The following is a 26,298-nucleotide window of genomic DNA, read 5'->3' as shown; positions in this document are numbered from 1 at the left end:
CCTCTTTCTGATCATATTCTAGACATCGTTTCATCTTCAGCTTCAAAAGCACAGCTCAGCAGATACTATGGGCTCGAATCCTGAGGTGAGTCAACTGGTTAATTGACTGAACGTTCACACTCTTAAGATCGATTCTCCGCTCAAACCTCGCCCAGGGAAAACACAAATTACAGCTGCAAATATCCATCTGCTAGCAAAACTCATCACAAAGATGGTAGACCACCCTTGATTTCAAGTTTCATTAGGTGCCAAATTTGACAGGTCGAGTAGAAGGACGCACGAGATTTCGCTCCGGACTACTGTTAAGAACTTAGTACGTCTCAAAAACATGTTCTCCTCCCTATAATGCTCTCGCCCTAGATTCCTAAAATTTTTGCACTGACAACAGCTACAGGAAACACGCACTCAGGAATTCATATATAGCATAGAAACTAATGCCGATGTCGACCAGGAACGAAGTGCGATGACCAGTTTATTTTAAATATGTAGCATACTCCTGGCAAACGTCTAGTGTTATAGGCATGGCTAAGCACTCATTGCATCTTAAGAAGAAATGCTTTTTATGTTGGACAATATGCCTTGTTGTCTTTCTGTAAAACTGTACGCAGTATGGATGTTATTCTAGTGATGGTCATAAGTACAGATAAATCTGTATACAATTATAAATTGTGTCCTGTAACTATTTAGCTTAATACAGTATATAAGCACAATCTGTAAATAACTATAAATGTCATCATGATCCTATATCAAATTAAAATACATCCATTTCACAGAGATAGAAGTATTTTAATTGTTATAATATCCTCCTTTTCCTTAAGGTTATATAGGGGCAAAATCTTATGTTTAAATGAACAGATGAAAATAACTCTCCACTGTATCCTATAAAGAAGTTTCAATAAACTCAATATCAAAGCTTCAGCCTTCTACGATAATTTTCATATATAACTGTTTGTTCATTCTCAATCAAATATCTCCTTAAATGGATTTTTGAACACAAACTATTCTTTCACAGTTCAGCTGCACCGAACAAAAGCATTTATACATGAAAAATAATTTAAATCCCTTAATAATACCAATAAAATGCAAAGTTCAAAAGGTCATATTAAAACTTTGAAAAGACAAAATTAAAACAAGGGAAATTAGGACACCTTACTGAACGCTAAAGAAGTTACGTTTGTAAAACTCAAGTGCACACGCTGAGATCCATTTAATAGAAGTATATTGTCGAATGCTGTAGTCTCTCTTCCGTGATTTCTAGCTCACCAACTAACGTGCATACAGCGTTCCACTGGTGAAAAATGCTGTTGGATAATTGGCAATCAATCTTTCCTATTCGACATGCGGCTACACAGTGAAAGCAATTAGCATTCAAGTCTGGCCGGGAGAGAGCTATTGACGTGTCAAAACTTACGATGAGAATTTGATATCAATCAACAAATTCATTCATTCATTCTCTCTCTGCTTTAATAAGTATGAATATAACACTGCTGTTGGAGGTATTTACTACTAGTTCATTAGGCCCATGCATTGGAACATCGTCCAATCATCGCTTTAGAAGAATTAATTTTACTGTACGATTCCGATTTATTACAGATTTTATCATAAAAAATTCTAACAACTTCCTTTAATGTATTCAAATACAAAATTAATAGCGAAGAAGAGGAGAGGATTGAAGGAAAAAAAATTGTAGCGGCCATTTAGAAAGCTTAACCTAGTTCTTATTCGGAAATAAGTTTATTTATACATCCACTGACTGACTCGTTCATCTTTACATCAAGTTGATATATATAACCTACTTACAAACATGCCATAATTAAACGTACATATATACATGCCAACAAGAATTCCTTATTTAGTTTAACTAATGAATTGCATCAATATGAAGTCAGGAATAACTGAACAATTTTAACAGAAAATATTCGTTATGCTGACTTAGAAAATGCCAACTTCGATACATTCCGATCAAAGAGATTTAATAAAACTTCGCAATACACCATTAAACAGCAATAAAATTAGATGTTCAACTCAGAAATGTATGTACTTCCAAGATACTATTAATAATAATAATAATAATATTTGTGCAGCAATTAAAATAGTAATTACTATTTTAAGTGTGTGATAATGGGGCAAAAATGTTGATGACAAACATTTAAAGCAGCGATTCCCAAACCGAAGTCCGTAGATCAGTTCCAGGAAGGTCCGCGAAACGGTGGTCGACCATATATATATATATATAACATGTGCATATGTTATATATAGGGATCCGCAAAGCTTTTTTTGATTTTTGAAAGGGTCCGTAGTCTTAATACTTTGGAAACTACTGATTAAAAAAAAAAAAAGAAAAAAGGAGTTAAACTAAATTGTACTTATTTCTCTCAAAGTACATTATGGGCAGCCTTTCTACTGTCATCTTTATTCTTGGCTGTAATTAGCAGATCTCAGGTGATGGGTTTCCCCATTGAGTTATTCCGGGTTTTCGGCCGGAACGACATACAAATCTGCCAGTGAATACAAACACTTGTGTTCAAGGCCTATTAGATATAATATACTTACGGTTATAAGCGCAGCCTTGCGGAACTTAAATACCAACATTTATACATTTTTATATTATATAATTCTACTGTCAAGTAGCAATACTTAAAAGCTGCCGACATAGAACATGTAAGCCCTCCCTGCCCAAAATAAAATTTCTGGGTGCATCGGCTTTCATTAAAATCACACAAGTTATCAACAAAATTGATTTTTGAAGACGGCCGTACGGATCTCCACCCATGCTGCCCCTATGGCTTTCCAGCGTCGGAATAAATGACGTGTGCGTGTCCATACGCCTCACTTCCCATAGGTATTCAACTAGATTAAGGTCATGAGAATCTCGAGGCCAATCAAGATGGGTGATATCTTCACTGTGTTTCTCGAACCACTTGTGCACAGTACGGACGGGATAACACGGTGCATTTATCCTCTTGGACGATCCCATTTCTCACCGGGAAAAAACACAACATGGCAGGGAGCACATGGTCATTAAGAGCTGCAGGTAGATCTCGCCAATGAAATACTGGGAACTGGGCCCATTGGTCCATATGCACCAAGGATCACAGTTCTTGCCAGATAAACATGCCCCATTTTAAGCAACCACCACCATCTGTCTGGATAGTGAGCACCATGCAGGATGGTCGATGAACTCTTGTTGCTTGCGCCACACACGAAGGCGTCCGTCGGCGTGTTACACCAGGTATTTGAATTCATCCGACCAGCATACTCGTTTCCGGTCCTCCACCGTCCAAACAGCGTGTTGTTGACCCCAAAGCATTCGCCGTCGACGATCAGCGGCGAGGAGAAATGTCTCTTAGGTCGTCTGCTGTGGAACCCCATACGTCTGAGTGTGCACCACATCGTCATTTCGGGTTTTTTTTTTTTTTTTTTGTTAGCGCATCAGCTTCTGTGGCCATAATACACCTCCCAAGGTTTTTACATTTTACTGTGATCCAAGCCCGAGGCGGGATTCGAACCCGCGATGGGTTGCCAGACAGGCACTTTACCCACTTGGCTAGCCCAGTCGGCGTCATTTCGGGTATTGTCCTTGTACCCCCCATATTGCAACGTGAATCGTCACACAATGATCGGTTGAGCCCGTACCAAGCACTGCACCTTCGCTTATCACGAACATCCACCTTGCATAATCTTTAATAGTTCTATGGGTGGGAGGTGGTTTGATCTGTTCAACACCATTCCTTTTATACCTTAACCATGAGGGCTGTGAGCAATAGAAAAGACGTGTCGTTCCAATATGGAAGCATACGACATATGAGCCCCCACAAATAATTATTATATAAAAATAGGCTCAACTTAATGTGATGATTGAGCTTCTATAGCAAAGATTAAATGTTAATCTTAAATTTTAAATTAAATATCAGGTGTGATATTTCTCAATCGCAGGAGTAAATTCAAAATTTCATCTGTAAGTCGGTTCCAGTACGCTGATTTATTCAATTTCATTAATAAAAAAGAACAAAACTTATACAAACTACTACCTTCTATCGTAAATTTGTGCATTTTTCCTGCAGATGTCGTCATAAAATTTTTGAAAACCGACATCTTCAGAGTTCGCATTAAGCTCATCACTACATCGAAGGCTGATTAACTTGAGTTGTAAATTGGGTTCTGCTTAACAACTTTCGCCGCGTAAATCACGTTTACTATAAGAAACGCAAATATACATATGGTTTATAATTAAGCAGTTAAATGAAATATACTGAGGGCGATCAGAGGGTGCACCAAATGTTTCGGCAAAAATGTTCCAAAGCACGTGGAACTTTTGGGTTAATGCAGTAAATACCGTGCACCATTTCAATTGATGGTTTCTCAGAATTCTGACCAATTAAAACAACATGAGAAAAAAAAAACTTGAACTACTAAATCGCAAAATAGAAACTCAAAGTGCAATGTTTCGGGTCTGCATAAAAAGCAGTTTAGAATTTTTTCGCATTACGTATTTAGTACACAAACGATATGGCCGTTACACAATTTCTTCCTTCTTAGCAAACAATAGTCAACCATTAAGAAACGCCTTAAAATGATAAGAGCGTGGCAATACCTCTTGATATTCTTTTATTTCTCATCCTGATATCCAAATTTCCACATGATCACGGAATGTACCTTCGTCTCCCCAACCCTACCTTCCTCATAACTGATAAATGGCAACTAAAGAATGAACAAAGAAGTAATTTTATTTTATGAGGTACACTTGTGCGTTGTATTTATTGTTATACCGAATAACAATAACGAAAGTAAATTTTTTAAAAAAATTCACATTAATTTAAACTACCTTTAAAAAAAAAATGGCTATACGGAAAAGCAAAACTATATACATAGTTCAGTTTGGCCTTTTTAGCCATTTTTTTAAAAGGGTAGTTTAAATTAGTGCGAGGAAATGTTTATTTACTTTTGCTATTATTATTCAGCATAACAATGGCATTTCATATCTTAGGGCAGAGCTGCTTCTAAATGTTAGTTCAACTCAACTGTGGTTCTCTGTGATGATACACGATCTATAAAAAAGGGCCAGAAGTGTGTTAAGTACAATGTTTATAGACTAAGACTCGTTGTGAAGCTATTCATAATATGAGATATAACTTAAAACGATGCCGCCTTAGAAATATTCTGTTTATTCAGAAATGGCTGTGTATTAATGATGCTATTGTACTTAATATATACATAGTACAATGTTTATGTAGTGTGTATGTTGCAAGTGTTGCTTCTGGACACTCTGGTGCCAATAAGTAGCAAAGTGGATAGATATAACACCTCCCGTGGAGTGGAAGGGTACTTGTCCACGCCACGATGAGGCGACCTTTAATTCACGTATCGTCTCATTAGATGATAAAACTGAATCGCCCATCTATAGTAATTAATGAATTACCTGCAGATACCAGCAATCCACTGCCACCGGGGCCCAACCAATGGTATCATCGCAAGAGGAGGGGGGACTCGGGAAAAGTGAGCTAGCAACAAAAATAATTAAAATAATAATAAATAAGATTGTGGGGGGGGGAAGAGGACTCCGAAACAATACATATTACTGAGATACACTTAAGAGATCTTGTATATATTCAAAGTCTAATCGGGGAGTAGTCTAGGTTAGGTTATAGAATCTGAGTTAGTCAGTCGAGTTTTGAGAGTTCATTCTGGTGAGTTAAGGTTAAGTCGTATAATAAAAGACAGGCATGCATATATGAATGGAAGTCCACATTGAAGGTGACAAGTTGTTTATTTAAAAATCCCAGCTCGGGAGTCCAACTCAGAGTGTAAAGTGGGTAGGACAAAGGTGGTAACATATATATCTGAATAGAAGTCATCTTAAAAGTTTAGTTAACAGGGTTATGTTTTTCAAAGAGCTGTCAACAGTCTTATTTTAACACTATAACAACTCAGCGGCAGTCATAACTTCGGGGGCAGGGGGAGTTATTTAATAATAATCATAGCAAATTAAACGTAATTTATTTTCCAATATGCATATTTCGTGATGCTGGTCAATACTAAACTCCTTTGATGAATGATAGCTCTATGCAATGATGTATCAACAAGTTTTAATATTAAACAGGTATTTATAACGCATCAAGTAAAGAGTGGAGTTCTTCGCAAGAGTCACATCGAACAACTGGATTTTTTTCCCAATTAATGTGGCACATTTGATCTTCCAATAATTAAAGCGAAAATTTGCAATATCTCACTGATAAATTGAAAGGTAGGGAAAGCCGAAAACGTTTACATAATCTAAAATGCTGCTTGTTAAGATTTTTTCTACATATCTTAATCATTTTGAAAACATACCCTGAAATATTACAGGCACTCGTAAATAAAAAAAAAATATGCTACGTATGCGCTAATAAAAACCTTATCATTTTGAAACCTCCCTTGAAGCCAACCCAGTTTTTTGTTTTACATCTCGTTAACATGTAAAAAAAAAAAAAAAAAAGGGGGGGGGGCATGAGTTGTGCAATTGGATTCCCAAATACTTAACTTCACCTTATTGAGCATATTTATCCTTATACACAGGCCCTAAAAAGTGGTCAGCATAACGTAATTAATGAATGGTGATTTTCGTAATTAGTGAAATCATCATCATCAGCCATTTTCAATCCACTGCAGGATGAAGGCCCCTCCAGCAACTTTCCAGTTCCTTCTGTTTTGAGCACTGGCCATCCATTTACTAATCAAAAACTCATGAATTTCATCTATCCATCTCCGCTTTTGTCTTCCAGGTTTTCTTCTAGCTCCTCTTGGGTATCATTCTGTTATTTTCTTAGTTCATCTGTCATCATGTCTTCGAGCTATGTGTCCTGCCCAAGACCATTTTAGTTCTTTAGTTTTGATAAGAATGTCCTTTACTTGAGAAATGTGCCACATTAATTGGGGAACAAATCTAATTGTCCAATACGATTTTTGCGGGGAACTCCAGTCCTTACTTAATGTGTTATAACTATCTGGTTAATATTAAAACCCTTGACAACTTGCCGTGATGGGAATAAAGTTTCACCTAATATATATTCGCACTGTTTCGACCCCCCCCCCCCAACACACACACAAAAAAGAGGAAAATTGTACATGTCTAAAGCAGGTGGTCATAAATTGATAATAAATCAGCTGAATCATACATTGTATGTGGGTTTTTTATTGTAAGATAAAAAACCCACATACAAGTGGTTACTAGAGATTATTGTCTCTAGTACAGAACATGTACTAGAGACAATAATACTCATCACGGTGACATGGCCAGAAGTTTTACATTATAAATGAGATTAATTGGCAAAAAAAAAAAAAAATAAATAAAATAAAATAAATAAAATTTACCGTTACATGGGAAATTATGAGTTACACAAAATTAGACATGTAAAAATTAAATTATAATAATGAAAATATGAGGACTGAACGTCATATGGAGGAAATTATCCCAGTTCCACAGATGTAATCCACTCGAGGAGCATGTGACTGTATTTGTAGTCGGTAGCCAATTTCTGAAGGTCGACTCCAAGACGGAGCAGTGCCTGAATTTTGGGGAGTACCTGGGCAGGTAGGAACCGCCTACACAGTTTCAACTAGTTGTATTTGAGGATTAGTGTCGGCTCTGACAGAAATTCCAGATGTTTGGGGCGTATATCTCTCTATACATTAAAAACGTTTCCCTCCTAGTGATATTTATTCGAGCCAATAGAAGATGGTAACGCAAATACGTCACTACAAATGCAATTAATTATTGACAACTGCCTCCATAACGTTCACCACGTGCACGTGCTTCCCGGTCTAATATTTGATGTTCCATTGTAATGATGTTTGTATATTAACCAATATTATATACAGTATTTCTAAATATTTTAGTCTTGCTCTTTCGGGTGCAATAATAAACCAAATGCATTATGGAACCCGAAGCAAAAGGCCTTTTCCTAAGTGACCTATGTAAATGCAGGTAAATAATTACATAGTGATATTTATTCGATCTTGAGAATGCCAGATAATTACATAGGTCATTTTCTGATTATATATCGATCAGTGAGTATCTACAGGTGTGTATTTTACGTAGAAAAGATTTGACTTACTCCGTATACCTGTACATTAAGTAGAAAAGCGTGCGCGGTACTGGGCCAGCAAAGCGAGCAGGGGGCGAAGCCCCCACTAGTGATTCATTAAATAATTATTGAATTCTGAATATAGGTCTACGTTGCATTATGTTTAATCGATGAATACTCTTAATATGTTATGCGGCTTCAGCAAATTAGAAGCGGTAAGCTTTAAGATGTTTGATTTGAACAGAGTGAAACAATTACAATCAATAATTGCCACTTTTTATCACATACAAGTTTTTTTTTTTTTTTTTTTTTTAACGACTATGACAGCCATAAAATAATCTTTTATGATTAGGTGGGATGATTCTCACAATTTCGGCTAGAGTACAAAAACACACTACCACGTAAGAAGAAGCGGGTGACTAAGCAGAAGTAAAGAGCTCTTCAAGCTCGTGTCCAAAACTCTGGTTCTTGCTGTTGACCATTACTCGGTTAGAGTCTTGTAAGGATTGTAAAGCCACGCTGACCTTATTCGCTGTGCCCTCAAACTGTATAAGTACGTTCTTTCGTCGCAGAGTAGTGACGGAAAACATCACGTGCCAGAAGTAAATGCCCTCGTAAGTCAACGACCTCCGCACTTCAAGCAGGTTTCCAGGAGGGGTCCTCTTAACCACAAAGAGAAGCTAGAAACTTTACCATGTTCACTAGGATGTTACAAGTGTCTACACCAGAATAAACAGAGCTCAATCATGTTCGACAAAACAAAGTGCCACAGAAAAAACAAAAAGAAAAGGAGAAGGAAAAAAAAAAAAAGGGGGGTAGTGTTCTCAAAGGTCTCATAGGTATCTGAAGGAGGGGGGAAAAAAGGAATTGTCCAGATGAAATAGCTATCAAAAACAATTATCAGAACAAACCCCTACCTTAAATATTTTTGCTACCAAATATGTGAAGAGCAAAAGTCTTACTTTTGCCTATTAACATTATAGAAGCAATTGTTTCAAATTCTCTCTCATATTCACAATAAGCTTTACTTATGAATGATGAAATAAGCAAAGCTTATTTCATCATTCATAAAATAAGCTTTCATCATTTTATCAATAGTAAACCTAAAAATAACATCGTTTAAAGAGAAAAAGATTCGAACGAATATCAAATATTTACTAAATCTAGTTTATTTTCAAACTTCCACTTTCAGTTCAGTGTGACGTAGGTAAGCTACGAGCTCGTACTATTAAATAAAGAGGCTAAAATCATGCATTTTCCTTATTACAAAAGAAAATTAAGCATTTAAAAAATCTAAAAAGGAGTTAAATAGACATTAAGTTACCAAAATATGCTTTTATAACTTAGTATTTTTTTCCAAAAATAAAAAACATTTTTATAAAAATAATTAAAACTAACTCGTTTTAATTATTGTAATGTTACTTCTGACAGCTTAAAAATTAGTTAAGTTGTGCCTTTTGTCGAAGGGAAATATCTTTCGACATAAACAGGTGTGACTAAGTATTTGTAGAATGGTAACAAACGTTAGAACCACCAACCAGAAGAAAGAATTAATTGCAGGTTGTTGAGAGCAAATACACAACCATTAAAAAAAACAGCACCTATCAAGAATTCTGATGGCACTGCCTACACAAGCGTGAATAATAACTAGGTTTCAACGTATATTTGAATTTGATATTCCGTTCTGAGTATCCGCAATATAAACAGCATTCGCATAAAAATGGAAAACTGCTTTTTTTGACATCACGGAAGTGTTGATAATAAAATGAAGCAGCTTTAAATCAAGTATCCTATCTAGACAAAACTAAAGGATTGTAGAAAGGAAAGAGGGAAAACTTCAGAGAAAGTTCGACAGACGAAAATCAAATTATTCAAATCGGTATTATGCATCCTAACCCCTCTTGGAACACGCTTTTGGGCATTACCGAACAAGTAATGAGAGTCTGTTTCGGAGGGAACAGACTCTCATTACATTAGGTCAAGAGAATCCATCCGCAAATCTTTCTCCAGAATTTTGCATGTTAGAAGTCTATGCTTACCTACTTCTTCAGAACACAACTTTCCCACAAATTTTTCCCACACGTGTATTGTTAAGCCATACAAAATTATCAACCATATCTTGCGAAGAGACTGCAGTTATAAACCATACAAATTTCTTGCATACGGCGGATAACTTCCAAGAATTATTTACCACCCATAGGCTTAATATGAGTCAGAGACAAAAAAAATTTTACCTTTTATTCACTGTCACAGCCTTGAGAGCAGCAGTACTGGGTGTTGGTTCAACCTGTTTGGGTTTTTTTTTTAGTTCACTTCTTCTGAACATAAAATATTCCTTCCTTCTGCTGTAGCATCCCTGTTTCCTCTTCACCTACTGCCCTAAAAGAGAAGACCATACTATTTTTTTTTCCCCAAAACTGAAAAAGGTAAAACTATTTTCACAAAAGAAAGAAAGAAAAAAGAGAGTAGTAACTGTTTTAGTTTTATTATCTTCAGGAACAGGATTTTGTGCGATCGAGATCAATATTTAACAACTACTATCTAAGTAAGACTAAATGCAACTGGGCATAATATTTTTAATTAAGAGTTATAATTATCTATATAATATCGGTGTAAAAACACCATAGACAACTCTTAAAGGAAAAACTACGATAGTAGTGTAAATGGCATCATTTCAATTGTATCTCATATTGTGCTCATCCTTAACACAATGAGTTACCATGTATTGCACTACCTCGAATAAGTAACGTTTCACTAATAGAGAAGACTGCTGTTACTTATTTTCGGTGGACATCACCACCCAGACGGCAATGATTCAAGGCTTGTTGACCTTTCATCGGTGGGTGGGCAGGCACCCTGGTATTGCAAAAATGACAACCCAGTTGAAGATAATCCCATAATATGAGATATGCCAAAAGGTGTACGTGATATTGTGGGTTTATCTTCACAACTGAGTTGTCATGTTTGCAATACTAGGGTGCATGCCTGCCTGCCTGCCTGCCCACCCACCAATGAAAGGCCAATAAGCCTTGAAACGGTGCCATCTGGGCAGCCCACCGAGAATAAGTAACAACAGTCTTTTCTATTAGTGAAGCGTTACTTATTCAAGTAGTGCAATAAATGTTAACTCGTTGTAAAGGATGGGCACAATATGAGATACAATTGAAATGCCATTTACACTACTATCGTAGTTTTTCCTTTAAGAGTTGTCTATGCTGTCTTTACACCGATATTATATAGATTAACTACTATCTATATGTCTACTGGGTGATGTTTGATGGGCAATAATATCTCATTTTGTAAAGAAATTTATGCATTGCATAAGCATTTTCGACAAATCTCTCTACTTGATCACCATCACCTACAGTTTGCATCCTGGACAACAGAACTCGGAAGTGACACTGCTACATCGACACTACAAAATAAGATTTTCCTCGAGAACTTAACTTTTAAAAATATAAATTCATGCCGGGATACCAATAATTTCCTGGCGCCTCCGTAGCCAGGTGGGCAAGAGCAGCAGTGCGCAGCACACGCTTCTTGATTAGACCGGGGTTCAAGCCAATGACCACCAAATACGGAGGATGCGGAAAGATCAGGGAATGGCCATCGCATATCCCGGGAGCAATATGGCCTTAGTTGCTAATGCTCCTAAAAACCAAATAACAACAACATCATTTCCTGCTTGCTATTTCAAATGGGAAGTCGCATTTATCTTTGAAGAAGGGGCCGTAGTTATTTCCTATTAACGCCAGTTATTCTGTAAGAATAAGTCCACTTCCTTGCATCATTTTGTCATTCTAATACTTCTATGACATTACAAAATATTAGATAATTTCTGTTCACATCTTTTAAGTTTTGATATGCTGTTACTCAAATTATCCACCATGAGCTCACCGCCGAGACTGCTGCTATTTTTAATCTCACAGAACGTAGCGTCCAAGGTGTTTGTTACATAATACCAAACATTTTTCTTGCAATTCTTTGCGCTCCTATGGATTTTAGTTCTGTGCTTCTTTTATTGAAAGGCTAAAATCGTCCGACTAAAATCTTCCCACAGTAATTTTTCTTGAGACGCTAGAAGGTCTTCGAGGGTAGCAAGCACAAGAAGGTTGAAAAAAAGTGACTGAGAGAACCAAGAGTAGTCTCTAATTAACGCCGCAAGCGGACCCACATGATTAATCGGACAAGGGAAGAGATTACTATTAACATAGTTCCCCCATTCATCGTGGTTCCTCTACTAATGTGTCATCTTTATCGATTTGCAGGAGAGCTGAAGCGACTGCTTTCCCACAGTAATTCGAAGGCATCGGTTATTTTCCAAATACCTACCGGATTAATAGTCGATCGCCTATTTCGCCAACGCAAATTGGACATGAAATAGAACTCCGGTTATTTTGATCCTTGCGAACGTAAAATTCTTTATAATCAACAAGTAAAGTAAAAAACTTTTTTTAAAATAATTCAGAGCAGTGCATAAGGATAATGGGTAAAAAAAGATTTGAAAATAAACGAATTCTTCAGATACATCCTCTCCGAGAAGTGTTAAGTGTGGTCAAATTCCCTAGATAGTGTCCTCCAATTCCCTAGATAGTGTCCTCCGGACAAAGGAATCCGTCATCTTCATGAGAAGTCGTGGATAACTCTGATTTCATCTGGATTATTCAATTATTCTTTTAGTTGAGCTTAGTACAGTAAACTCAATTTAAAAGAAAGAAACCATGAGTGAAACACTAATAGTTTAACGAACGTTAAACTATTAGTGTAATACGAGGGTGACGCGAACGTTCTTACTATCCTACTTCTATTGCCTCCTTTGCAAACAGTATCAACATAGAAACTTCCACCCTAAAACCGCATTTTGCGGATTATATATGAGGGGGGGGGAGCTCTGTTCGCTAAATCCTTTTGTCCAACTCAAAAGAAAACAAGAATACATACAGCCCGTTAAGAATGTCGTATAACGTGCTGTGTTACGAGGGAAAAAAACATTAAGTGTTGCATTACTTCATTTTACTGCACACTATGGAGTACAGCTTGAAACTCTGGCTACAGCTAATTCACAGTCCTCGCTGGAAGCTCATGTGACTTCCCTGCTGACATCAGACATCCTCAGCAGGCTGACAGCAGGTGATAACGAGAAAAATCATGGCTTCTAGATAACTGCTTTACTGCGCAAATTAAATACATAAGCGATGGTTTACTGTATATTTGCTCATCAGGTTCGTGTAATGATATCCGTGGAAACCGGATGCATAATTGGTTTTGGGGGAACTCCTTCCTTTTGTTATAGCTATATTATAACATTTAAGAAAAAATTTTAAACCCCTTCTGTGTCTTCAGGGTGCATAACATCCAGTGCACTTCCTATTTGCACAGTCCTCTTGCCCAAAAGACAGCCTAAAAGAAAATTAAATAGCTCAGAGGATTATAGCCTTTCAAAACGCAAACGCAGGTCCTTATCTATTGGGGAAAAGATTGTATTGTCACTGACCCTCAACAATGGAACTTGTTTGAAGTTTGTGAAACTTGTTTTCCTTTAAAAATAAAGTCCTAAGTACGGTATACTTTGGAGGAAGGAATATTATTCTTCGGTCAAAAAGGCTCCAATTCCAACTAAACAGTGCTAGTACAGTACACGTAAGATACGTTACAGAACAGAAAGGAATTTTTTATTTATATATTTTTTCGTGACCGGAATGTCAACACCCGAAGTCCGGGAAAAATTCCGAGATATTCGAATTTGGGAGGTTCGACTGTATTTTATTTTATGTATTAATCATTTACTTTCTGCATGTAGCGACTAATAGAAGCATATTGCTGCATATCATTTACACTCTACCCTGAAAATTTGTGAGATATTACACCCACTCTAATTGTAGGTAGAGTAAATTCCGCAGAAGAGCCAGCGCAACGATGAAAGTCCCAAGAAGAGCAGCAACTATGGGCAAGAGGGGAGTCTCAATTAAGTTTGAATGCCACATTACACTGTCCCCGCATTTTAGATACTGACGTCCGTTTGCACCTTCCAAAATGAATTGTAACGGATGTTGTAAAATCAGTTAACGATGGTAATAAAATAGTCAAGAAAAACCAGATCAGCCAAAAATCGATAAGACTCAATGACTTCATTAATTTTATTTCGTTTTATTGGGTATCTTTCTTTACCCTGAAAATAAAAATTATACTCATTTATTTTAAAATTCATTTGAACTTAGTTTAAAATAACAAGTTTCATTCGTTTAAAGCTTGAATTAAAATTTCACTCGATAGCAGAAATTTTGCATTAGAATTCGAACTCTTGTTTTGGTACGCCAAATGAATTAGCAACAGGTAACGAAAAATATAAAAAATCATTTTCATTAGATGACAAAATGGGTACAGATGTTTGTGATAGGTTTTCTGTTGAAATTTCAGACATGCATGAAAAAGAGGGAAAGACAGCAATCAAAATGGGAGGGGAGAGAGAGAGAAAAAAACAGTAAAACTGAAACGAATCGTGTGAAAAAGCCACAGAACAGCAACTGGTAAATTTGCTTCGACCCCCTTCCTCTTGCATAACCAATACCAAATCCGTGGTTTTACTAGGTCATGATCTACATACCACTGACACAAGGGGGTAAACAATGGGCATGTGTGATAAATGAGGGCGTTCGTCGGAAGCTTCCCTGTCGCCCGGGCGACAAAATACAGACAAGCACGCAAACCAACCACAAGAAAAGTTCCGCTGTCGAACCAGCCACAGTGGATATGGAGCAAAGCTGGTGTGCGCACGACAGACGAAGCGAAAAAAATAAAAGAACAAAAAAAAAAAAAAAACATCGATTTTATGTATTATGTAATCTGCCCGTGCTAGACTGCCACTTGCACGGATGGCGAAGCACTCCTATTATTGGGTGCTAGAAATCCTAAATTTTATTTATTCTTTTGGTCTTCCTTCAATTGTACTGTCGACTTTAGTTTTGTACAAGTAACAAAAAAAAAAAAAAAAAAGAAGGGAAGAGCAGAAGAAGCTCTCTATATGGTAAACGTAGCCAGCAAGACGTGGAAAGACATTAAATCGCTAGAAGCCCAACACCACTTTCTACCAAACCAAAAAAAAAAACACCGACTCAGTCATTAATTCCGAGAGAAACTACTATCTTATCCATCTACAAATGTAAAATCAGATACAACTGCTCTGATAAATGGCAGCTAACATCTGCCAGGAGCAGAGAGAAAGAGAGAAAGGATGTCTGCTTGGAACTTTTCTTTGCTGAAAAGTAATTTTAATAAACCAAAAATACGTAAAATTTATACTTTTCAAGATTTGCACGATACTCCTTAGTGCATTTGTCGTTGGGGTGATTTCTTTCAAATCAATTCAAAAACTACTATCCCAACAAAATCGCAATTGTACGAGGTAAAATTTCGGAAAACGTTATATTCTGTGTTTAAAACAGGGATTCCCGATGAGGAGTCCCTACACACTAAGGGGTTGAGAGACAAGACATTTTTTGAATGAGGAGGTCGACGAGAGAAATGCCTTTTTTTTTAAAGGGATCGGCAGGTAAAAAAAAAACAGAAGAGGTTAGCACACCACTAGTTTAAACTAAGCGAGTTATGTACATACGCGATTATCAAGACTAGCGTATACTGTATTATCAATTTATTTCCAACTAGTTACACCTTTCTAACCGCCCGTTCTTTTTTTTTTTTTTTTTTCCCAAGCAAACTTAAAAATCTCATTATAAATCGCTATTCTAAAAGACACGAATGCAGTTTAATACACTTTCAGCCTCCCAAATAAGAGAGGTGTATTTTTTGGGACGGACAGATGGACATGCACACCCACTTTTCCCCCCTCAGTCATTTGAACGTGCATATGAATACATGAAAGGTTTTTACAAGTAAAAAGTCTTGTAAGTAGTTAGTCCCATTGCTCGCAGACAATAAAGACAGAGATGTAATCGCCCGACCTACGTCAATGTACCCAATCCAAATTTGAGATAAGTTGTTTAATTAAATATTCAGGTTACCATTTGTTTTACGAATTATACTGGAGCCTGAGAGCCGTTTTGCCGATGCGTCTATTTAGCTCTGTAGCGAGTTGGCAATGTGCGTGATTCAGTCTACAATGCACTATATCGAGGAGATGGCGCCTAGAATGGTGGAAAACAGGGTTTGAAACGGGTTTCCTCGGAAACTCAAGATTCCGTGAGTGTTTGTCTCTCACAATCTTACCAGTTCCTGTCAGATGACCCACATAACTGTGAAGGATTTCATTTCAAGGCCTACTGCAGCGATCCTGAAAAGTGAGCCAATTATCAAGTCAGGTCAAGGTCTTCCTTCAATTTCACTTTTCGCACCAGTGACTTGTTAGCAGGTACAAAGGATTTGTCTTTGGGTAATGCTCTGCTCTTTGTATTGCCATGCATAGTTATGTTATCATTGCAATTAAGATTTCAGAGTGAAATGGATATCGATGGTGCACGGAAATTGATAGACTTTTGAATACAAACTTCTAACTGTTCTTGTAACTGCAGCGCAGACCGACACGTTTTAACTATCAGTCGATTATCTTTGCAGGTATAGCCTGTTACTTCATTTCTTCCCCAACCCCCCCAAGAAATCAGGTATACACTGGTGTTCAAAGAAAGGGCATCACCTAGGAATTTACATTTCTAACCTTTTTCCGCGATGTTATGTTACATTAATGACTAGCATCACAAATAGAAATACAAACAAAAGATATTTATTAATAGTTAAGGCAAAACTAAGTAATATTTGACAGGTACTCTCAGAATAATACAAAATGAGCATTTGCAACTTTTATACAACAGTTTTGGTAAACACGACAATTATGGCTGAAATATTAATCAGAAGTCCTCAATTTGCTTCAGTTTAGCAGTTTAAATGGAAAACAAAATGAAAAGTTCACCAGGTGCAAACTAATATTTAGATGAACTGCCTCTGATGACAGCAGCACACCGCCTAGGCATTAACAAGCCCTATTTCTGGAGATAATCGACTGATAGTTCGTGGTTCCAAACACGAATTATGGCTTCATAAAGTTCAAGAAGGGTCTTTGGTTTCTTTCTGGCAACTGCAGATTCCACACGATGCAAACAGTTCTCTATAGTATTCAGGTCCGGGCTGTTTCCTGGCCTGGCCGAAGTTGTAATGGACCGTTCTTCCAACCATTTTTTCACCTGTAAAAAATGTAAACACATTACTGTCAAACTTCCAATGCAGAAATGAAGCTGAAGTAACTACAGAAGTGCCTACTTACACTTTTCGCCCGATGACAAGGAGCAGAGTCGTCCTGAAAGATGCAGTTACTTGGCAGGTTAAAATGGTCTCTTATGGTTGGTAGCAATTTGTCTTCCAATATAACCAGGTATCCATTGGCATTTACGGAACCTTTTATAAAAACTGCAGGTGGCTTACTCCACGATACGAAATGCATCCCCATATCATTGGCTGGTAGAGAATTTCACTGTACACACCATACAGTCTGGATGGTATTCTTCACCACGTCTAGGACGAATCATTTGTCTCCCATCAGAGCCATGCAGGTTGAATTTCTTCTCATCCGAGAAAATAATTGACTTCCACTGCTCGGGGGTTCATTTAACATGCTCCTTACACCAAATTAATCAGGACTTTCATTTTTTGTGAGGAGGAGCTTCTTAGGACGATGGGATAGAAGACTATTTTTGAAGAGGCGTCTTTGACTGTTACTGCACTTGCTGCCATTCTGTATGTTCTTCCTATTCTCTTTTCACAGCTCAGACGAAGAAGCTTTAGTTTTTAAGGCATGAACGCTTCAAAACGCGGTCCTGTTTTGGGGTAGAAACTTGTTTGCGTCCGGTTCCTTTTTTCCTATCAGCAGAACCAGTATTCCTCTGTTTGGAAAGAAATGTACTCACTGTCGACTGATTACAAGACACACTATAAGCAATATGACGGGAAGAACATCCTTCCTCACGTAAAGAAACAATACTACTCTTTCTTTGTGGCGTCAACTGCACGTAACTCGCCACCTGATACAAGCAAGGAATGACTGCAACTCTTGCAGAGCATGCTTATATAGCCGAAAGTAACAGCTGATGCAATATTACGTCATCACCTACGCGTGTCAATCTTATATGATGCAATCTGTAAGAAATATTGCCATATACTTAAGTTATTCGGCCGAGAATTGTAATTTTAAGAGGTGATGCACTTTCTCTGAACAGCAGTGTAGATCATTGCAGTGAACGCGGTCCACAATTAAGCTTAAGTGGATGACAAACTTCCCAAATGCTTGCTGCTGCTGCAGTCGCGTTGTTCCCAAGACGTAAAAAATTTTATTATTAAATTTCTTTATTCATATGAATGAAAGACTCCTTCGTATAGCTTCACAGCTAGAAGGGCGAGGAGATACATTAATCACATTCTACATTAAAGTGACAGATTTTTAACGTTAATTTACATTACTTGACATACTGACACAATTTTACAAGCTGCGATCTTTTTTCGCCTAAAAAGGGCTTGATTATGCTTTGTAAATGGAAGTGGTTCGAAAACCCTGATGTATTGATCGGCATGAAACACGACAAAAAAAAAAAAAAAAACACTCCTGTCCAATGAAGTCGTTAAAGCCGATAGTAAGTTTCTGAAATTACGTCCGAAATATCAGACGCCTACAATTAGCCCACTGTCGAAACATTCAATTCTGAAGGGACTAAGTTTATGTATAACCACTCTGTGTTATTATGAAGAACGAACCGGGTATGCTTAATGTTCTAATTTCGTTTTCTTGTACACGCGGTTGCAATGCCATCTGAGAACAATGGTTATTTATTAAATAAGACTGATCGTGGCCTCGTAAGGATCGCACAATACTACACACAGCAGTTTCTAGTCAAAAAAACATCCATTAAATACGTAGTCAGAACGATAAGGCAGTGAGCCAAGAAAAAGTGACCGATGTACACAATATTTGGACTTCTACTGTATTTCATAAGCTGTGGGTGTCATCACTGAGCAGCTGATCTTCATTTCCTCAGACTTGTAATCCAGAGACGTAAAACCCATAAATGTTTGTGGGCTGGGCAAACAGTTTTCAGGGACATTACTATGCAGAGTACCAGTGGCATTAGTGAGAGAAATATAATAAATATGTATTCTTGTATAATAAATGTCTCCTTGTACGCTGCTTATTGTAATCATTTCGGAGTATTTACTGACAATACTAACCGAAGAAAAAGAATGCAGCTGTTCAGCGTTTGTTTATTGATGCGGAGCGAAAACATGTATATAAAATGGTGGAAGAGGATAGAAAGAAAACATTAAAATCAAGCAATATATAAAATAATTCCACTGTCCACTATTTCTTCGGGAGAGTCAGCAATAAAAATGGAACTGTCATAATGTTTCCGGAAATCCATACAAGAGTTAAAAACAAGGAAAACATTAAAATCATGAATCAGAAAGGATTAAAATGTTCAATTCTAAAAGCAACCATATTAGTAGTAACGGTACAGTACTTTCTTTCGTAGAATAACGACACCAACAAACACGATCTCCATAGCCGAGTGGTCAGGCCAGACGGTGCGAAATTACACGTGCTTTGAGCGACCGAGGTAAGGCCAGTCACTGCTGAATACGGTGCTGTTTCTCGTATTCTCTTTATCTTGTGAACTCCTCTGACCGTGTGATGTACAAATAGAAATATTTTTTCTACGAACTGCACGAAGCAACACCAGTAACTGAACATGCAGCATGTCACAGTTCTAGAACAAATCGGGATGTGCAATCACTTCCACTGCGCGCGCGTAAACCGCGATAAGGCAAAACAAAGATAACAAAAACCGAAGCTCTAATTACAATACACGTCGTTTTTACTACGTTATTCGAGTAAGTCTAATCGGGACTTCAAACAAGTGGAAACATTACACGATTGATATCATTATCAGCAAGCGGAATAAGGCGAGCACTGTGTTAGTAGCTTCTCTAAATATATTTATGTTCATACAGGATAAACCTGGTTAACCTGTGAAAGTTCTCAAATTGTAGGACGTCAGTTAAAACTAGTTTCGTATGCCTGGTTTTAAAGTGCAGCATATACTTCGGATATAAGAAATCAATTAACTTGACTGGCTGAGGGGGTAAAAATGAAAATCTAATGAATGAATTTTTAAATGCAATGTCTATCACCAAATGAAACTCTAAAATTGGAAAAGAATTATTTCATAATAAAATAAGTGCATCATCATTGTGCTCGCACAGATCGATGTTATGCATTTTAAAAGAGAACTCTGGTTATTTTATATACTCCGTTGCAGAGTGAAAAACATCGATATATTCTTGACAATCTCCAACTTAGCAGTTCGCTTTTAATACCTTAAATACTGATTTAAGCCCTCCTGTTCATAATGCAATATTAATTTGCAGACACCCGCACTTCTGTAGTCAATTTTGGTAAGCTAGAACACTCAAAAAGCGTTGTCGTCGACAACAGGCAAATCCCGCGAGACCCAGTCACCTGTTTCGGCTTGCTCCATGAGGCAACAATATGAAGGCCAAACCAATTATCACGTGGCCCATTGTTGCTATGATTACTGTTCTCTGCAGATCAGAGAAATGAAACCGCGATAAGGCAAAACAAAGATAACAAAAACCGAAGCTCTAATTACAATACACGTCGTTTTTACTACGTTATTCGAGTAAGTCTAATCGGGACTTCAAACAAGTGGAAACATTACACGATTGATATCATTATCAGCAAGCGGAATAAGGCGAGCACTGTGTTAGTAGCTTCTCTAAATATATTTATGTTCATACAGGATAAACCTGGTTAACCTGTGAAAGTTCTCAAATTGTAGGACGTCAGTTAAAACTAGTTTCGTATGCCTGGTTTTAAAGTGCAGCATATACTTCGGATATAAGAAATCAATTAACTTGACTGGCTGAGGGGGTAAAAATGAAAATCTAATGAATGAATTTTTAAATGCAATGTCTATCACCAAATGAAACTCTAAAATTGGAAAAGAATTATTTCATAATAAAATAAGTGCATCATCATTGTGCTCGCACAGATCGATGTTATGCATTTTAAAAGAGAACTCTGGTTATTTTATATACTCCGTTGCAGAGTGAAAAACATCGATATATTCTTGACAATCTCCAACTTAGCAGTTCGCTTTTAATACCTTAAATACTGATTTAAGCCCTCCTGTTCATAATGCAATATTAATTTGCAGACACCCGCACTTCTGTAGTCAATTTTGGTAAGCTAGAACACTCAAAAAGCGTTGTCGTCGACAACAGGCAAATCCCGCGAGACCCAGTCACCTGTTTCGGCTTGCTCCATGAGGCAACAATATGAAGGCCAAACCAATTATCACGTGGCCCATTGTTGCTATGATTACTGTTCTCTGCAGATCAGAGAAATGACTGCGCCAACTGCAGCAAGCGTTGATGTCGTCGTTCTGTACGATCTATCTCCCCACCCCCCGTTTCTTTTCTCTTCTTTTTCGATGTGTGCGCGCGCGCCTCTCTCTCTCTCTCTCTCTGGGAAACGGAGCTGGCAATTAAGTAGAGCGTCTCTTGGCAATTTATTATGCACGCTACCCGGCAATTACTTTTTCCCCCACTCGCTCTCTTCCTTCTGTTTTCCCTTCTAATTTGCTCTGACGTTTGCGGAGAGGCTCACTTCCCCTCGGCTTGCTTTCCGGACAGAACTAAGAAGGTTTGGGCGGACGGAATTAGCATGCTAATAACTGGAAGTCTCGCTGCCATTGTCTGTGAGTGTCGCTTAAGTGCTCGTTTCTCAGACCGAGATTGTGGACGGCAATAGGGGCGGATGTGATTTTCTCACAGGGGTCATGCGTAGGTGTAATCGCAATGGGACACGATGTGTTTAAGCTGATATATAAAGAATTCAGATGTAAATGAAGCCTGTTATTCGGGAGAGAAATAACTGAGAGTGTGAAAGTGCATCTTTGAAAAACTTGTCTAAAAACACGCACAGTTCGTATGAGACATTTATCATAATCACCACTCTATGCTGTTTGCCATGAATGAGAAGGTGGAGAATGAGCCTTGCTCATAAGCATAGGCGCACCCATAAAGGCGCATATTTGTCCCCTTCCGATTCCCCTCCCCTACGAACCTTTGTTTTATATTACATAAATAATGGCACTGTCACGTGCTAATAAAAGCCACAAATGTGGAACGTACGAGCTTTCTGTCCCGTAAACAAATTTCTGGGTCTGCCACAGTTATCGTAGTGGCCGGATATACCAAGGCAAATCATAGTATTTTAAGGGGAATGCACGAATGGGAAGTCCGAGCAACCGATAAAATGCAGTTGGCAGAAATCCGAAAGGTGAGAATTCTACCCAAAAATGAACCCGACCTCTGCATGTTATACCACCCTCCCTCCCTTCAGCATGGAGGGGCAGTATATGAAAACAAGAGAAATCCAATCATGGGAGCAAAACATGTTAAAGAACATTTTTTTTCCAGATAATGCAAATCATGACATCGAAATTGATAACATAAGCTGAAGCGCAGTTTAATTTCAATGGTTTCGTGAAACAACAATTTAAATTGACTCAGAAATTTCACACAATGTTCAAGAAAACTGCACCACAACGTGTGATTCAGTGGCGTGGAATTATGCGGAACGAAGTATGAAGGACAGTCAATAAGTATTTAGTATCAGTAATAAGTATTAGTTTTAAGTTAACTTTTGAGTCTAGCTAACGTATATTTATTTGTTTTTCTAGATCCATCGATTATTCAACTAGAGCCATGAATACAGCGAGAATGAGATGCTGGTGAAGGTTGAGGTCCGATCCATTAGAAATAAAAAATTTCTTCAATTTGCAAGGCAAAGAAGCAAAAAAAAAAAAAAAAAAATCCATGAGGAAATGAAAGCTTTATATGGGAACGACTGCCCATCATATGAGACTGCAAAACTGGATAAAAACAGGTAGGGAAAACAGTGCACGATAACTCACGAGAAGACCCATCTCAACCACAGACCCTGTCATTGTTGCTGAAGTTGAACACCTATTCCTTAAAGACAGACGCGTAGCCATAAATTTTATAGCAAATGAAGTGAACATTAATCGTGAGCTTTTTTGCCCCATACGGCATGAGTTCTGCGAAGTTTACATCTCAAAAGCTCCACAGGAAAGAATGTTCCTCACAATTATTGGAGCTTTGTAGAGACTTTTTTTCTTTCTTTTTTTTTTTTTTTTTTTTTTTTTTTGACAGAATTGTGACGGTGGACGAATGCTGGACACAACACTATGACCAAGAAACATTTACATTTTCACTAACCCACAAAAAGCGATTTGTCTGCCAAAAGGTCATGTTCTCAAGTCTTTTGGGATTCTAAAAAATGTATCATCCTTAGATATTACCTCCCAAAAGACAACAGTATCACTGGAGGGTACTACAGGAACCTCCTGGGAAAGTTAAGATTATCAAGTTGAGGAGATGCGTGGGAAGCTATCCAAAAGTGTCCGTCTCCTAGCCAGCAATGCACCTGCTCATAATGGCTATTTTCACAGTAGACTTGCAATCAGGTGTAGCTTTGAAAATCTGCAGCACTTAAGCCGCAGATTTTCATATTCTCCGGACCTCTCACCTTCAAACTTCCACTTCTCTAAAATGAAGAAACCATTATAGGATTGAAGATTTCAGACTGATGAAGTGGAAGCCTGGTTTTCTGCTCAGAGGAGTTCAAGAAGTTTTCTGCTCAGAGGAGTTCTATTCAAGAAGCTTGAGAGGGTTTTCCCACAGATGGGGAAAATACGTACCCCTAAAAATTAGATACACAGAGAAAGGATTAAATTACAAACCAAAAGTTTCAAATCGATAAATCAGATATAGCAAGAACACTGGGGAAAAAAAATAAAAATACTTATATATGATGGAAATGTTTTCTTCACCGGAAGTGGAAGAAAATCTGCTATAACTGTGGTTTCAACAAGATGAGGCAACTTGTCACACAGCAAGAGCCACTACGAATAAATTGAGAGACAGACATTAACTCTTCTATCCGATCAAGATTTGACAGCATTATGGGTTTTTTTTTTTTTTTTTTTTCCCCTTTTGAGATACCGCGATCACTTAAAAAGATAAGGGCTGAAGTCAACTGTAACACGTGAACATTAACTACAGTTATGGAAAATGTTATTTTATGAGCTGGCGAATATATAGTGTCCAGATAGTGTTTCTAGGTGGTAGATGACTCATCAACCGGTGGAATACCACCACTTTGCTTATTGTAGGCTTGAAGTAGTGGAACCCATGTTTAATATTCAGAGCTAAGTTCCAGTGAACCCTCTTACATCTTGCAATATGATTGCTGTCTATTGAGGTTATGATGAACTCCATTGGAGATCCAAACTTCTACATTTCCAGGGTACAGCTCTCAAACAGTGTTTGCAGGCCAGCCGCTAGTTAGTACACTGGACCGAACCTATTGGTAACTCTCTAGGAGGCTTCTGGATCAGCTAGTGTATAATCCGGATGCCACTACTCCGCTAAATAGTGACTGGAAGGAGTCCGAGTAGTGTGTATGCGGGGGACATTGTCGAGGACACATTATGTCAAGGATCTGGGTATATTCTTGCCATGTGTACGCCATATTCAAAAATTATTGCTTCATACAGCACGTTCCCTCCCCCCTTTTTTCTTACTATTGAATACACCCACCATGAATCGTCAAACTAATAGAGAAACATATCTGCAAAAAGATCTAAACCTCCAACACTTCCTAGTTCATTTCACAAATATACATGGTCTCAGTTTTAATCTAAATGATGTCCCATTTCCACTTACAGTATGCCAAACCCCGTGTACTTTTTCTGACAGAATCTCAGTTATCGATTGATTCAACCACTGCTCATCTCAGTTGCCCAAATTATTCGCTGTACGATTCCCTTCGCCTCAAAGGTGGTACTTGTGCATATGTGCGTTCCAATATTCCATGTCAGAGACTTGGTAATTTGGAATCTCCTCTTTTCGATCTTCTCTGGCTTAAAATCTCTCTACTTCATTTTGTCAAATTCATCTGTTGTTTCTGCCATTCTCCCAACTCCACTAATCGCTTGGAGCTCTTTGACATCCTCTCTTTGCAACTTGACTTTCTCCAGTTCAACTTTCCTAACAGTGATGTAATTTTCCTTGGTGATTTTAATGTTCACAACTCCAGCTGCTTCCGTTTTCTAGTCACACCGACCCAGCTGGTCGAGATGCTGAGGCTTTTGCAATTACTAATGACCTTGCACAGATTGTTCATTTACCTACCAGAATACTGGACAATCCTAATTATATAGCCAACAAAGCTTGATCTTTTTCTCACAAAAAACCCTTCTAAGTACACGGTCGAAGTGAGTGGTCCTTTAGGCACCTCAGATCACAACTTGGTGATTTTCTCTTCTCCAATGGAATCTTTATCTTATGGGTATTCCCAACCTCGTGCTATTTGGCATTACCAGAATGCAAAATGGGATGACCTAAGAGATTTCTTTTCTTCTCTCCTTGGACGAATTACTGTTTCAAAACTTCTGATGTCAACGTTTGCTCACATCGTGTTAGTGAAATTATTCCACACTCCACTTTAAAATCTCGTCCTTTATTTAAACCTTGGTTTTTCCAATTAAGGTGCTAAGGCTGTTCAAGAGAGGATTGTTGCATATCGTCATTTGCTTGTTTCAAATTCTTCAGTTTCATTTTCTTCCTACACCAAAGCTCGCAACAATTGTAAAGCAGTCATTAATCAGTCCAAACTAGATTTTGAACAGGCTGAAAGTAGAAAACTTGCGTCTTGCCGTCAGAATGGCAGTCGAGCATTCTGGTCTATTACCAAAGCTATTGGCCGCAACTTTTGCCCATCTTTGCTCCCACCTCTGTCAAAACCCGATGGTTCTGTTGTCACGTCAGCCAAGGATAACGCTGACCTGCTAGCGTCCCATTTTTCTTCCAACTCATTGTATTGATGATCTTGGTAAAACCTGTAGTCTTCCGTCAGAAGGATTTTGAAGAAGCTTGCTCAGAAAGCTCCCAGTCCTGATGGTATTTCTCCACTTGTTATCAAAACCTGTGCTCCTAAATTTACTCCTGTTCTTTGATGCCCCTTTTCACTTTCTGCTTTCAAAAGGTGTTTTTCCTTCTGTTTGGAAATTTGCTCATATCCTGCCAATTCCTAAAATGGATGAGAAATCCCTCCCATCCAATTATCGTCCCA

At 37.9% G+C, this 26,298-nt stretch overlaps 1 protein-coding gene across 3 annotated transcripts in view; it reads right to left on the bottom strand.

Annotated features, from left to right (window-relative positions):
- Positions 1-26,298, bottom strand: part of LOC150080768 (plexin-A2-like) — a 1,384,718-nt gene that overhangs the window by 859,989 nt on the left and 498,431 nt on the right. For all 3 annotated transcript variants that reach the window (XM_090381170.1, XM_090381171.1, XM_090381172.1), the window contains one exon: positions 10,298-10,442. The gene's annotated coding sequence lies outside the window, so the exon portion shown is untranslated. The remainder of the gene's footprint in view (positions 1-10,297; positions 10,443-26,298) is intronic.

This window comes from Mastigoproctus giganteus, chromosome 9 (assembly GCF_048544385.1).
Source record: "Mastigoproctus giganteus isolate SK-2022 chromosome 9, ASM4854438v1, whole genome shotgun sequence".
NCBI lineage: Eukaryota > Metazoa > Arthropoda > Arachnida > Uropygi > Thelyphonidae > Mastigoproctus > Mastigoproctus giganteus.
This window is presented reverse-complemented; position numbering and strand designations above follow the sequence as displayed.